The sequence below is a fragment of the Schistocerca serialis genome, chromosome 6 (genome assembly GCF_023864345.2).
Source record: "Schistocerca serialis cubense isolate TAMUIC-IGC-003099 chromosome 6, iqSchSeri2.2, whole genome shotgun sequence".
Lineage (NCBI taxonomy): Eukaryota > Metazoa > Arthropoda > Insecta > Orthoptera > Acrididae > Schistocerca > Schistocerca serialis.
The window spans coordinates 344,266,296-344,279,911 of NC_064643.1; positions in this window are offsets into that span (position 1 = coordinate 344,266,296).

Sequence of the window (13,616 nt, forward strand, 5' to 3'; positions counted from 1 at the left end):
TGCGCTCGAAATCCTATGCTACTTTAGTTTAACTGTGATTACTGTGCTTCTGTGTTCCAGCTTGACATGTGCTTGATTATATGAGTGAGCGTTTGAAAATGCATCAACTACCCTGAAACTAGTCATTAAGAATGAAATGTTTCTAACTAAAATAAAAAGAATAAAGTGTAGCTGTGTTACTTCTATTTTCAGCTACAGATGCCAAATAACGTAATCTCTCCTGCATACCTTGCTGAAATACCGCTCTTGGAAGATAGGATACCGTGGAGAAATTATCTGTCCACCTGACAGAAAATCCTGATAACTTTTGCTCATACGTTAAATTAATAATCTGGTCAAAGCTCTGCGTTCAGACACCCTGTGGATATAATGCAATCCAAATCGAGGACGGCACAGAGCAAGCTGAAACTGTTTTACTGAGCAAGATGGTGCCTTAGTTTCTCGTTTAAACAGTCGCATGAACGTCAGAATGACAGATACCGAAATAAATGACCATAGGATAGAAAAGCAAATAGAAATCGCTCAGCAGAGAAAGGTCACTGGGTCTGAGGGGATACAAATACGATTCTACATAGAGTATACGAAAGAACTTGCTTGTCTTCAACCAGAAGTGAATCGTTGATCGCTGAAAGAGCGAAGCGTTTGTAACGGTTGGAAAAAAGCTCAGGTCATCCTCAATTTCAAGAAGGGTTGCCGAATAGACGCCTGAAGCTATAGGCCTGTATCTGTGACATCGGTCTGTTGTAGAATTTTGCAACGTGTTTTATGCTCGCGTATTATGACATTTCTGGAAACTGCAAATCTCTATCGGAAATAACACGGGTTTCGAAAACGATAGTCGTGCGAAACTCACCTCGCCTTCATCCACGAGGCCCAGAAACAATAGATACCGGCGTCCAGGCTGATGCCGTGTTTCTTTACTTCAGGAAGGCGCTCGATACAGTTTCGCGCTCCGCCTAATGAACAAAATACGAGCGGTCGTCATATGAGTCCATCTGTGTGACTGGAGTGAAGAGTTTCTATCAAACAGAACTCAGCATGTCTGTCTCAACGGAGAGAAATCTTTAGACGTAAAAATAACTTCGGGCGGCGTCCCATGTGCGAGTGTTATTTGATCGTTAATTTTAACAATACGTATAAGTGACTTAGCAGATAAAATCAAAAGTTCCGTGAGGCTTTTCGTGTATGGTGCTGTTGTGTGCAGACACATCGCAACCTAGGAAAACTTGTAGAGGATCGACTCTTACATGACTGCAGAGCAATCACTGGAAGCAGTCACATCCGTAAAATACAATCTCTAGGAGTATCCTTGCAGCCTGTGGTCTATGGATAGCCCTGTGGATGAGCTTGTGTTATAGCTGTTTTTATTCGGTATCAAATACGTCCAGGCTCTCAGCAATCCTATGTTCCTAAACTGGATCTTTAAAATAATGCACGCAGACAATCCGGGGATAACGCAACGCCTATCTGAAACTTCGAGATCTGCGGGCAGCGCCGCGCCTTGCAATGTCGGCCACATAAATGCGGAACTAGACTACGTACAAAATACTTTATAGATTTTAATTATATTCAGCTTGATTCGAAACAAATAGCCACCAAGAAGATCTACGAACACTCACAGCAGAGCGTTCGAGAAACCGCCTCGAGGGGAAGAATTCCAGAAAAAACTGGAAAAAAATTTGGAGCAATGTCTCCAACGCTATTCTACCTATAGGAGCAAGCGCTGCTTGGTACGTTGTCGTCAGTGGGACCATCCCTGCGAAGCATTGCGAAAAGACTCCACAAAATTAAGCAGCAAGACACGACTCACTGTCACCATTGGCATTTCTACACAGAGTACGTGAAAGAACTTGCCGCCCTTCTAACAGCCGTGTACCGCAAGTCTCTAGAGGAACGGAAGGTTCCAAATGATTGGAAAAGAGCAAGGGTAGTTCCAGTTTTCAAGAAGGGGTGTCGAGCAGATGCGCAAAACTATAGGCCTATATCTTTGACATCGATCTGTTGCGGAATTTTAGAACATCTTTTTTGCTTGCGTATCATATCATTTCTGGAAACCCAGAATCTACTCTGTAGGAATAAACATAGATTCCGGAAACAGCGATCGTGTGAGACCCAACTAGCTTTATTTGTTCAGGAGACGGAAAATATTAGATACAGGCTCCCAGGTAGATGCCATTTTCCTTGACTTCCGGAAGGCGTTCGATACAGTTCCGCACTGTCGCCTGATAAACAAAGTAAGAGCCTACGGAATATCAGACCAGCTGTGTGGCTGGATTGAAGAGTTTTCAGCAAACAGAACACAGCATGTTGTTCTCAATGGAGAGACGTCTACAGACGTTAAATAAACCTCTGGCGTGCCACAGGGGAGTGTTATGGGACCATTGCTTTTCACAATATACATAAATGACCTAGTAGGTAGTGTCGGAAGTTCCATGCGGCTTTTCGCTGATGATGCTGTAGTATACAGAGATGTTGCAGCATTAGAAAATTGCAGCGAAATGCAGGAAGATCTGTAGCGGACAGGCACTTGGTGCAGGGAGTGGCAGCTGACCCTTAACATCGACAAATGTAATGTATTGTGAATACATAGAAATAAGGATCCTTTATTGTATGATTATACGATAGCGGAACAAACACTGGTAGCAGTTACTTCTGTAAAGTATCTGGGAAGTGCATAACACAATAGCTACACTTGGCTAATGGGACATTTTGTCCACTTTATCGTAGTCTACAAGTCACCCGCTCTAGAGGATTTTATAATTGTATTGTATATTACTGAAGAGTATCACGAGCTGCAAAACCATCCTACATACAGTACTCGCTTTCAAAACATATACAAGTTTGCTCTATTGAAGTGTCTACAACTAGACTTCTAAGGTGCTTGACATTAGTGAACTGGGTATTAATTTTTTAGTCGACCCTGACTAACAACGATCCTTCTAAAAGGCGATAATTGAAAACAGGATTTTGAATTTGCATGGAAACAGAAGTTTATAGCTATAATTCTACATTTTTTAGGGCGCAACAACTACACACGACGAATGAAGAGACGGATAGAGTGACGAAACGTTCACCCTGCTTGCAAGTGGATTTCTTCTCTTTCTTCACTTTAATTTAATTATAACATATACATTATGCCCATGATCCAGGAACGTAAGGGAACTGCTTTACATCAGCAGAAGATCTGACATTATGCAGTTCACGAACTTAACTTTATATCATCTTTCAATAAGTCAGCACTTACCTCCTCTTTTCTTGGACATTTAACTACTTCTAGGAGGTTTTTCGCAACTCATTGTGGCGATATGTTCGCTGAAGACGACGTTCTGCGTTCCAGGTAAAAAATTCAGTCTTTTTTAAGATAGGAAGATTTTTATTCTAATTTAGGTTTCAAGAGTTTCACGTTTTGTTTTGTAGTTCCAAGGAAGAATGCCAACGGCATTGAAGCCCGGCGGAGAAGGAAGAATATTTGAAAAAATAATAAAAAAAGAAAAAAAAGGGTAGCTTATTTGGCTAGTAATCAAACGTCCCCGGTCCCGGGTTCGAACTTGGCCACTGTTTAAATTTTCAGTAAAAAAACATCAGCAGTGGCGGCCGAAGGCTTCTGGCAAAATAAATAACCGCTTTGTCAAAGATGGCGGAGGAGCGGACAGAGTTTCAGGCCACTTATTTCCCATAACAGGCGGAAGAATCAACAATGATCAGCCACATGACGATGCAGAAGCCAATGCGTAAGTAAGCTGTTTAGGTTTTTATGTTGGTAACGCCACGTACTGCTCAGTATGAAAATCTCTGACTGCGCTGTGTGCAGTCTGTGTGTGGCTGGTTGAACTTATTGTTGGAATATTTGCTTGTGTAGTGTTGGGCAGTTGGATGTGAACAGCGCGTAGCGTTGTGCAGTTGGAAGTGAGCCGCCAATAGTGGTGGATGTGGGGAGAGAGATGACCGATTTTTGAGAGCGGACGATCTGGACGTGTGTCCGTCAGAAAAAAAAATAATTGTAAGACTGGATGTCATGAACTGATATATATATATATATATATATATATATATATATATATATATATATATATATATATATATTTTATGACTTTTGAACACTATTAAGGTAAATACATTGTTTGTTCTCTATCAAAATCTTTCATTTGCTAACTATGCTTATCAGTAGTTAGTGCCTTCAGTAGTTAGAATCTTTTCTTTAGCTCGCAGTATTGGCGCTCGCTGTTTTTATTGCAGTAGTTCGAGTAACGAAGATTTTTGTGAGGTAAGTTATTAATGAAAGGTATAGGTAATTGTTAGTCAGGGCCATTCTTTTGCAGGGATTATTGAAAGTCATTATGCGTTGCGCTATAAATATTGTGTGTCAGTTTAGTGATGATCAGAATAAGTAAAGAGAGAAATGTCTGAGTACGTTGAGTTTTGCTCAGCAGTTTGAAGATCAAATAACGTAGACGATTACCAGCACAGTCATGCTTAATATTTCAAAGGGGACGTTTCGAATGGAAACTACTGCATTAAAGACACATAAGGTGTATCATGAGGAGATGTGGCTTGCAATTGAAAAAGTATCGTGATGATCTCTCCATTGGCAAAAGATTCCGGACTAACGCCCCATTCGGGTCTCCGGAAGTGCACTGCCAAGTAGAGGTGAATAAGAGAAAAAGATGGAATAACCATCGAAAAGTAATACTCATAGTCTACGAGTCGGAATGTGGAATGTCAGAAGTTTGAACGTGGTAGAGCTCGAATTAAAAAGGGTGTAAGACAGGGATGTAGTCTTTCGCCCCTACTGTTATATCTGTACATCGAAGAAGCAACGATTGAAATAAAAGAAAGGTTCAGGAGTGGAATTAAAATTCAAGGTGAAAAGATAACAGTGATACGATACGCTGATGGCATTGCTATCCTGAGTGAAAGTGAAGAAGAATTACATGATCTGGTGAATGAAATGAACAATATAATGAGTACAGAATATGGACTGAGAGTAAATCGAAGAAAGACGGAAGTAATGAGAAGTAGCAGAAATGACAACAGCAAGAAACTTATCATCAGGATTGATGGTCACGAAGTAGGTGAAGTTAAGGAATTCTGCTACCTAGGCAGTAAATTAGCCAATGACGGACGAGCAAGGAGGGCATCAAAACCAGACTAGCAATGGCAAAAAAAGCATTCCTGGCCAAGAGAAGTCTACTAATATCAAATATCGGCCTTAATTTGAGGAAGAAATTTCGGAGAATGTACGTTTGGAGTACAGCATTGTATAGTAGTGAAACATGGACTGTGGGAAAAACGGAATAGAAGAGAATCGAAGGATTTGAGATATGATGTTACAGACGATTGTTGAAAATTAGGTGGACTGGTAAGGTAAGAAATGAGGAGGTTCTGCGCAGTTTCAGAGAGGAAAGGAATATGTGGAAGACACTGATAAGGAGAAGGGACGGGATGATAGGACATCTGCTAAGACATGAGGGAATGACTTCCATGGTACTAGAGGGAGCTGTAGAGGGCAAAAACTGTAGAGGAAGGCAGAGATTGGAATACGTCAAGCAAATAATTGAGGACGTGGGATGCAAGTGCTACTCTAAAAGAGGAATTCGTGGCGGGCCTCGTCAAACCAATCAGATGACTGATGACTAAAAAAAAAAAAAGAAAAAGGGAAGTTAGAAACCCTGAAATTAAATGTAAAGACTACGTATAGATATAGTGGGGATCAGTGGAGTGAAATGGAATGAGTAGGAGTTCTCTTCAAACGAATATAGGATAATATCAACAGTAGCAGAAAGTGGTATAGCGCGAGAAGTAATCGTTATGAATAGGAAGGTAAGAAGATAGGGCAGAGAGTTACTAGGGACATTTCAGTGACAGTTTTGTTCTTATCAGAATAGACAGCAAACCAACGCCGACAAAAAATGGCTCTAAGCACTATGGGACTTAACATCTTAGGCCATCAGTACCCTAGAACTTAGAACAACTTAAACCTATCTAACTTAAGGACATCACAAACATCCATGCTCGAGGCAGGATTCGAACCTGCGACCGCAGCAACAGCACGGTTCCGGACTGAAGCGCCTAGAACCGCTCGGCCACAGCTGCCGGCACGCCGACAACAACAGTTCGGCTACACATGCCGATATCGTATGCAGAATATCAAGAGACAAAAGAATTTCAGAATACTCAAGGGATAATTCAGTATGTAAAGGGAGATGAAAATCTAATATTATTAGGCTTTGGAGTGCGGCTGTAAGGGAAAGAATCTAAGAAAGAGTTACGGGAGAATGTGGGGTTGGTCGTAGGAAAGAGATAGGAGAAAGACCAATTGAGATCTGCAATTAATTTCAATTAGTAATAGCGAATACACTTACAAAGTCACAAGAGGATGAAATATACTTCGCAAAGGCCTGGAGATATGGTAAGATACCAGTTGGATTACACCTTGATCAGACAGAGATTCCGTAAAAAGATACTGCATTGTAAGGCGTACTCAGGAGCAGATATAGACTCAGATCACAATTTAGTGATGATGAAGACATGAGTGTAAGAGAATCGTACGGAATAATTATTGTTAGAAGAAGCGGGATACTAGGGAACTGAGGAATGATGGCATGCGTTTGATGTTCGCTGAAGATGTTCATCTACATTTTCATCTACATCTACATGGATACTCTGAAAATCACATTTAAGTGCCTGGCAGAGAGTTCATCGAACTACCTTCACAATTCTCTATTGTTCCAATCTCGTATAGCGCGCGGATAAAAACCAACACCTTCATCTTTCCGCATGAGCTTCGATTTCGCTTATTTTATCATAGTGATCGTTTTTCTCCATGTAGGTCAGTGTCAACAAAATATTATCAGATTAGGAGGGGAAAGTTGGTGGTAGAAATTTCGTGAGAAGATTCGGCCGCAACGAAAAACGCCTTTGTTTTAATGATGTCCACCCCAAATCCTGTATCATTTCAGTGACATTCTCTCACCTATTTCGCGATAATAGAAACCGTGCTGCCATTCTTTGAATTTTTTCGATATACTCCGTCAGTCCTATCTGGTAAGGATCTCACAGCGCTCAGCAGCTTTCTAAAAGAGGAAGGACAAGCGTAGTGTAGGCAGTCTCATTAGTAGATCTGTTAACATTTTCTAAGTGTCCTGCCAATAAAACGCAGTCTTTTGTTAGCATTTTCTGTGTGTTCCTTCCAATTTAAGTTGTTCTTAATTGTAATACGTAGGTATTTAATTGAATTTACGGCCTTTAGATTTGACTGATTTGCCGTGTAACCGAAGTTTAACGGATTCCTTTTAGCACTCATGTGAATGACCTAACACATTTCGTTATTTAGCGCCAGTTATCAATTTTCGCACTACACAGATATATTTTCTAAATCGTTTTGCAATTTGATTTAATCTTCTGATGACTTTATTAGTCGATCAAAAGACAGCGTCATCTGCAAACAATCTAAGACGGCTGCTCAGATTATCTCCCAAATCGTTTATTTAGATAAGGAACAGCAAAAGACCCATAACACCACTTTGGGGAACGCTAGAAAGCACTTCAGTTTTACTCGATGACTTTCCGTTAACTACTACGAACTGTGACCTCTCTGACAGGAAATCACGAATCCAGTCACATAACTGAGACGATATTCAATGAACACGCAATTTCACTACAAGCCTCATTTGTGTTACAGTGTCAAAAGCTTTCCGGAAATCCAGAAATACGGAATCAATCTGATCTCCCTTGTCAATAGCACTCAACACTTTATGCGAGTGAACCGCTCGTTACGTTTCTCAGGAACGATGTTTTCTAAATCCGCGTTGACTATGTGTCAATAGACCGTTTTCTTCGAGGTAATTCAGAATGCTCGAAAACAATATACATTCCAAAATCCTGCTGCATATCGACGTTAATGATAGGGGCCTGTAATTTACTAGATTATCCCTACCACCTTTCTAGAATGTTGGTGTGACCTGTGCAACTTTCCAGTCTTTGGGTACGAATCTTTCGTCGAGCGAACGGTTGTATATGATTGTCAAGTACGGAACTATTGCATCAGCATACTCTGAAAGGAACCTAACTGGTATACAGTCTGGACCAGAGGACTTGCTTTTATTGAGTGATTTAAGTTGCTTCACTACTCCGAGGATATTTACTGCTACATTACTCGTGTTGGCAGTTGTTCTTGATTCGAATTCTGGAATATTTACTTCGTCTTCTTTTGCGAAGGAATTTCGGAAGGGTGTGTTTAGTAACTCTACTTTGGCAGCACTGTCTTCGATAGTATCTCCATTGCTATCGCACAGAGAAGGCATTGATTGTGTCTTGCCGTTAGCATACTTCACATACGATTAGAATCTCTCTGGATTTTCTGCCAGGTTTCGATAAAAAGTTTCGTTGTGGAAAGTATTATAAGCATCTCGCATTGAAGTCCGTGCTAAATTTCTGTAAAAGATCGCCAATATTGGGGATTTTACATCTGTTTGGATTTGGCTTGTTTGTTTAATTGTTTCTGCAAGTGTTCTGACCCGTTTTGTATACCAAGGAGGATTAGCTCCGTCGTTTGTTAATTTATTTGGTATAAATCTCTCAATTGCTGCCGATACAATTTTTTTTTTGACTTCAAGCCACGTCTGGTCTACGCTTATATTGTTAATTTGGAAGGAGTGGAGATTGTCTATCAAGAAGGCGTCAAGTGAATTTTATCTGCTTTTTTGCATAGGTATATTTTACGTTTATTTTTGGAGGATTTGAGGGTTACAATATTCAGTCTCGCTACGACAACCCAGTGTTCACTAATCCCTGTATCCGTTTTGATGCTCGTTAATAACTCAGGATTATTTGTTGCTAAGAGATCAAGTGTGTTTTCACAACCGTTTACTATTCGTGTGGCTCATGAACTAGTCGCTCGAAAAAATTTTCCGAGATTGCGTTTAGCACAATTTCGGATGATGTTTTATGCTTACCTCCGGAATTAAACATGTATTTTCGCCACCATATTGAGGGTAAATTAAAGTCACAACCAATTATAATCGTATGAGCCGGGTGCATGTTTGGAATCAAACTCACGTTTTCTTTGAGCCTTTCAGCAATTGTATCATCTGAATTGGGAGGTCGTTAAAAGAAGCCAATTATTATTTTATCCCCGTTACCAACAATGGCCTCTGCCCATACTAACGCACAGGAACTATCTACTTCAATTTCGCGACAGGATAAACTACTTCTAACAGCACCAAACACGCCACCGCCAACCGTGTTCAGCTTATCCTTTCGGAACACCGTTACCTTCTTCGCAAAAATTTTGGCTGAGTTTATCTCCGGTTTTAGCCAGCTTTCAGTGCCTATAACGATATGAGCATGAGTGCTTTCTATTAGCGCTTGGAGCTCTGATACTTTCCCAACACAGCTACGACAATTTACAACTGTTATATCGATGGTTCCTGTATCTACGTTCTTCCTGTGTTCGGCCTGCACCCTTTGTGACTGAAGCCCTTTTTGTGTTTTCCCGAGACCCTCTAAACTAAAAAACCGCACAGTCCACGCCACATAGCCCCTGCTACCCATGTAGCCGCCTCCTGCGTATAATGGACTCCTGACCTATTCAGCGAAACCCGAAATCCAACCACCCTTTGGCACAAGTCGAGGAATCTATTCATACTACAAAAAGTAATAACACAGTTAGCAGTTCAATGGAAGATAAGTAGATAGCTCTCAAAAGAGCGATCACAGATTTTCAGCAGACAAACGTAGGTACAAGGAAGTTAACTGCGAAGAAACCTTGGATAACAGGAGAGATACTGCGATTCATCGCTGAAAGAAGATAGTACAAAAATATTCAGGAAAGGAATAGAAATACAGCAAACTACTCAGGAATGAAATAAATAGAAAGTGCATGGAAGCCCAGGTGAAACACCTGCAGGAAAGTAGCGAAGAAGTCGAAAAAGAATCGATCGTCGGAAGGACTGACTTGGCATACAGAAAAAGTCAAAACAGCTTTCGAAGAAATTAAAAGCAAGGACGGGAATATTAAAAGTGCAACGAGAATTGCATTGTTAAAGGCAGAGGATAGAGCGGATAGGTGGAAAGAGTCATTGAAGGCTTCTATGAGGGGAAAAAATTACTTGTTTGATGATGTGATAGACGAAGAAACAGGAGTCGACAGGGGAAAAGACAGGGGATATGTTAGAATTTAAAGGAGCTTTGGATGATCAGATATGGCACAAGGGATAGATAACATTCCATCGAATTTTGTAAAATCGTTGGGGTAAGTGGCAACAAAACGTCTATTCACGTTGGCGCGTAGAGTCTATGAGATCGGTGACATACCATCAGACTTTCGGAAAAATATCATCTGTTCAATTCTGATGATAGCAAGAGCAGATAAGTGCATGAACCAGCGATCAATTAGCTTAACAGCTCATACATTCAAGTTGCTGACAGTGATACTATACAGAAGAACGAAAAAAATTGAGAAACTGTTAGATAAAGACCAGTTTGGCTTTGGGAAAGGTAAAGGCACCAGCGGGGCGGTCCTGACGTTTTGCTTGATAATGGAAGCAAGACTGAACAAAACTCAAGATATGTTCATAGGATACGTCGACCGGAAAAAGCATTCGACAATGCAAAATGGTGCAAGGTATTAGAAATTCTGAGAAACATAGGAATAAGCCATAGAGAAAGAGGGGTAACATACAGTGTGTACTAGAACCAAGGGGGAACAATAAGACTGGAAGACCAAGTATAAAATGCTCGAATCAAAAAGGGAGTAAGACAGGGACGCAGTCTTTCGCCCCTGTTGTGCTGTCTGTATGTCGAAGAAGCAATGACAGAAAAAAGAAATGCTCGAAAGTAGGATTAAATTTTAGGGTGCAACGAAATCAGTGATAGGATTCGCTGATGACGTTGCTATCCTCAGTGAAGTTGAAGAAGAATTACAAGATCTGTTGACTGGAATGAACAGTCTAATGAGTTCAGAATGTGGACAGAGAGTGCACCTAAGAAAGACGAAAGAAATCGGACGTAGGAGAAATGACAATAGCGGGAAACTTCATGTCAAAACTGGTAATCAAAAGGTAGCTGAAGTTAAAGAATTCTGCTACCTTGGAGGCAAATAACTCATGACGGGTGAAGCAAGGATGGCATAAAAAGCAGACTAGCACAAACAAAGAGGGCTTGCCTGGCCAAAAGAAGTCCGCTGCTATCAAATATAGGCCTTAATCTGAGGAAGTAATTTATGAGAATGTACGTTTGGAGTACAGTATTGTATGGTAGTGAATTATAGACTGTAGGAAAACAGGAACAGAAGAGAATCGAAGCGTCTGAGGTGTGTTCTACCGAGTAGTGTTGAAAAGTAGCTGGACTAATAAAAGAGGTCGTTCTCGTTGGAATCGATGAAGAAAGGAAAATATGAAAAACACTGGCAAGAAGAAGGGACGTGATGATAGCACACAGCAGACAGAGATTGGAATAAATCCAGCAAATTATTGAGGATTTAGGATGCAAGGGCTGCCCGGTGATGAAAAGGTAGGCACAGGAGAGGAATTTGTGGCAGGCCGCGTCAAACCAGTCAGAAGACCGATGACTGAAAAAGAAAGAGGCGTGCAGAACGATTTGAATTTGAACGACCATATAAAACAAATCGGAGGTAACCGGACTGAGACTTCTTGGAACAATCCTCAGGAATTGTAGTCCACCCACAAAGGAGGTACAAAGAGCTTGCAAAGAGCTCTTTCGACCAATCGTTGAATATTGCTCGTCATTCTTGGATCTCTACCAGACAGGATGGATAGAGCAAATAGACAAGGATCAAAGAAGAGCAGCGCGTTTCGTCACAGATTCATTTAGCAAGCGCGAGAACGTCATGGAGAAGCTCAGCTAAGTTCGGTGACAGTAGCTGCATGAAGGGCGTTTTGTATCACTGTGTCGTCTACTGTTAAAGTTCCGAGAGCGAACGTTCCTAGAAGAGTTAGACAACCTGTTGCTTTACCCTACGTATATCTCGCGTAAAGACCATCAAGATAAAATCAGAGAGATACGAGCCCGCACGGAAGCTTACCAGCAAACATTCTTCTCGCGAACTATTCGCGTTTGGAACAGGGAAAGGAAGAAGTAACACTGTTAGACAAATCACCCTTCGCCAAAGCATAGAGTTTGACTGTAGAATGAGTGTTTCACTTAGCAGTGGCGTGCTCGCAGCTTTGAAGCTATCAGGGACAATGGTCTTACTGGCTGCTTCTGTGAAAGTTAGAATGTGTGAGAGAGGTGCTGACACAATTAAGCTGTGAGGGCAGATCGTGAATTGTGTCTAGAAAGCTCAGTTTGCAAAATAATTGTCCGAGAAAGGCGAGATTCAGCATGAGTTGCGTTCTGACGCACAGTTTTAATCTGTCAAGGAATTTGAAAACATGTCCGCCCGGTTAGCCGTGCGGTCTAACGCACTGCTTTCCGGGTGGGAAGGCGCGCGGGTCCCCAGCACGAATCCGCCCGCGGATGCCGGCCAGTCTGTGGATCGTCTTTAAAGCGGTTTTCAATTTGCCTCGGTGAATGCGGGCTGGTCCCCTTTGTTCCGCCTCAGTTACACTACGTCGGCGATTGCTGCGGAACACTTTCTCCACGTACACGTACACCATTATTACTCTACCACGCAAACATTGGGGTTTGGTGTGAGACGTCCCCGGGGGTGGGGGTGGGGGGGTGTCTGTCCACTGGGGGTCGAACAGCACAATAATCCTCGGTTCGGTGAGGGGTGGCGGAGAGGTGAGTGGACTGCAGTAGCCTGTTGTGGGATTGTGAACTACTGAGGCTGCGGCGGGGACGAAGCCTCTCCGTCGTTTCTGGGTCCCCAGTTCCATACAATACAATACAATTTCAAAACAGCGCAACGGTGCACTACAGAGTGAAAGCTAGATTTTGGAAACAAGTACCTAGACTTTGGCTAAGTCATTTTATTACGACATCCTTTCTTCTAGGCGTGCTAATCGAACACGCCATGCAGGAGAGCTTTTTTGAGGCTTGGAAAATAGGAGAAAGATTTTTGTAGAACTGAAGCTGTGATGGCGGATCGAAAATTATGCCTGGTTATCTCAGTCGGTAAGATTACTGCCTGTGAAAGGTAGACCTCAGGGTTCGAGTCCAACTCACAGTTAATGCTCTGGAAACTTAACAAACAGTCTGTATATTTATAGTTGCATGCACTCTTTTATTCCTCAGTTTCAAATAGCCGTTCCTCGGAAACAGACTATCTGGGAATACAATATACATTTACGTAATACATTGGAGCGCAAAAGTTAAAGGTGAAAGTAACTTTCGTATGAAGTGCCACTGTCAAGTAACAAAGTTCGATAAAACTTGGAGCCTGCATAGGAAGAATTGCTACAAATAGTACCGAAGGTAACTGAAAGCAATTCGCAATGAGATGAACAGAAATGGTACGTTCATTCAAAGACAATAATTACATTGAAGTCACCGCGAATCAAAATGGTTCCCTCGAAATTACAAACGGCGGAAATGGTTCTTAATAGGATGTGTGAGCATCATAGATGGCAATGCCTACTTTGCTACATGCTCCCCGGCTGGTCACAAGCTTCGTAAGTAGTTCTCTTGGTAGAGCGTTTCTATCCTCCTGACAA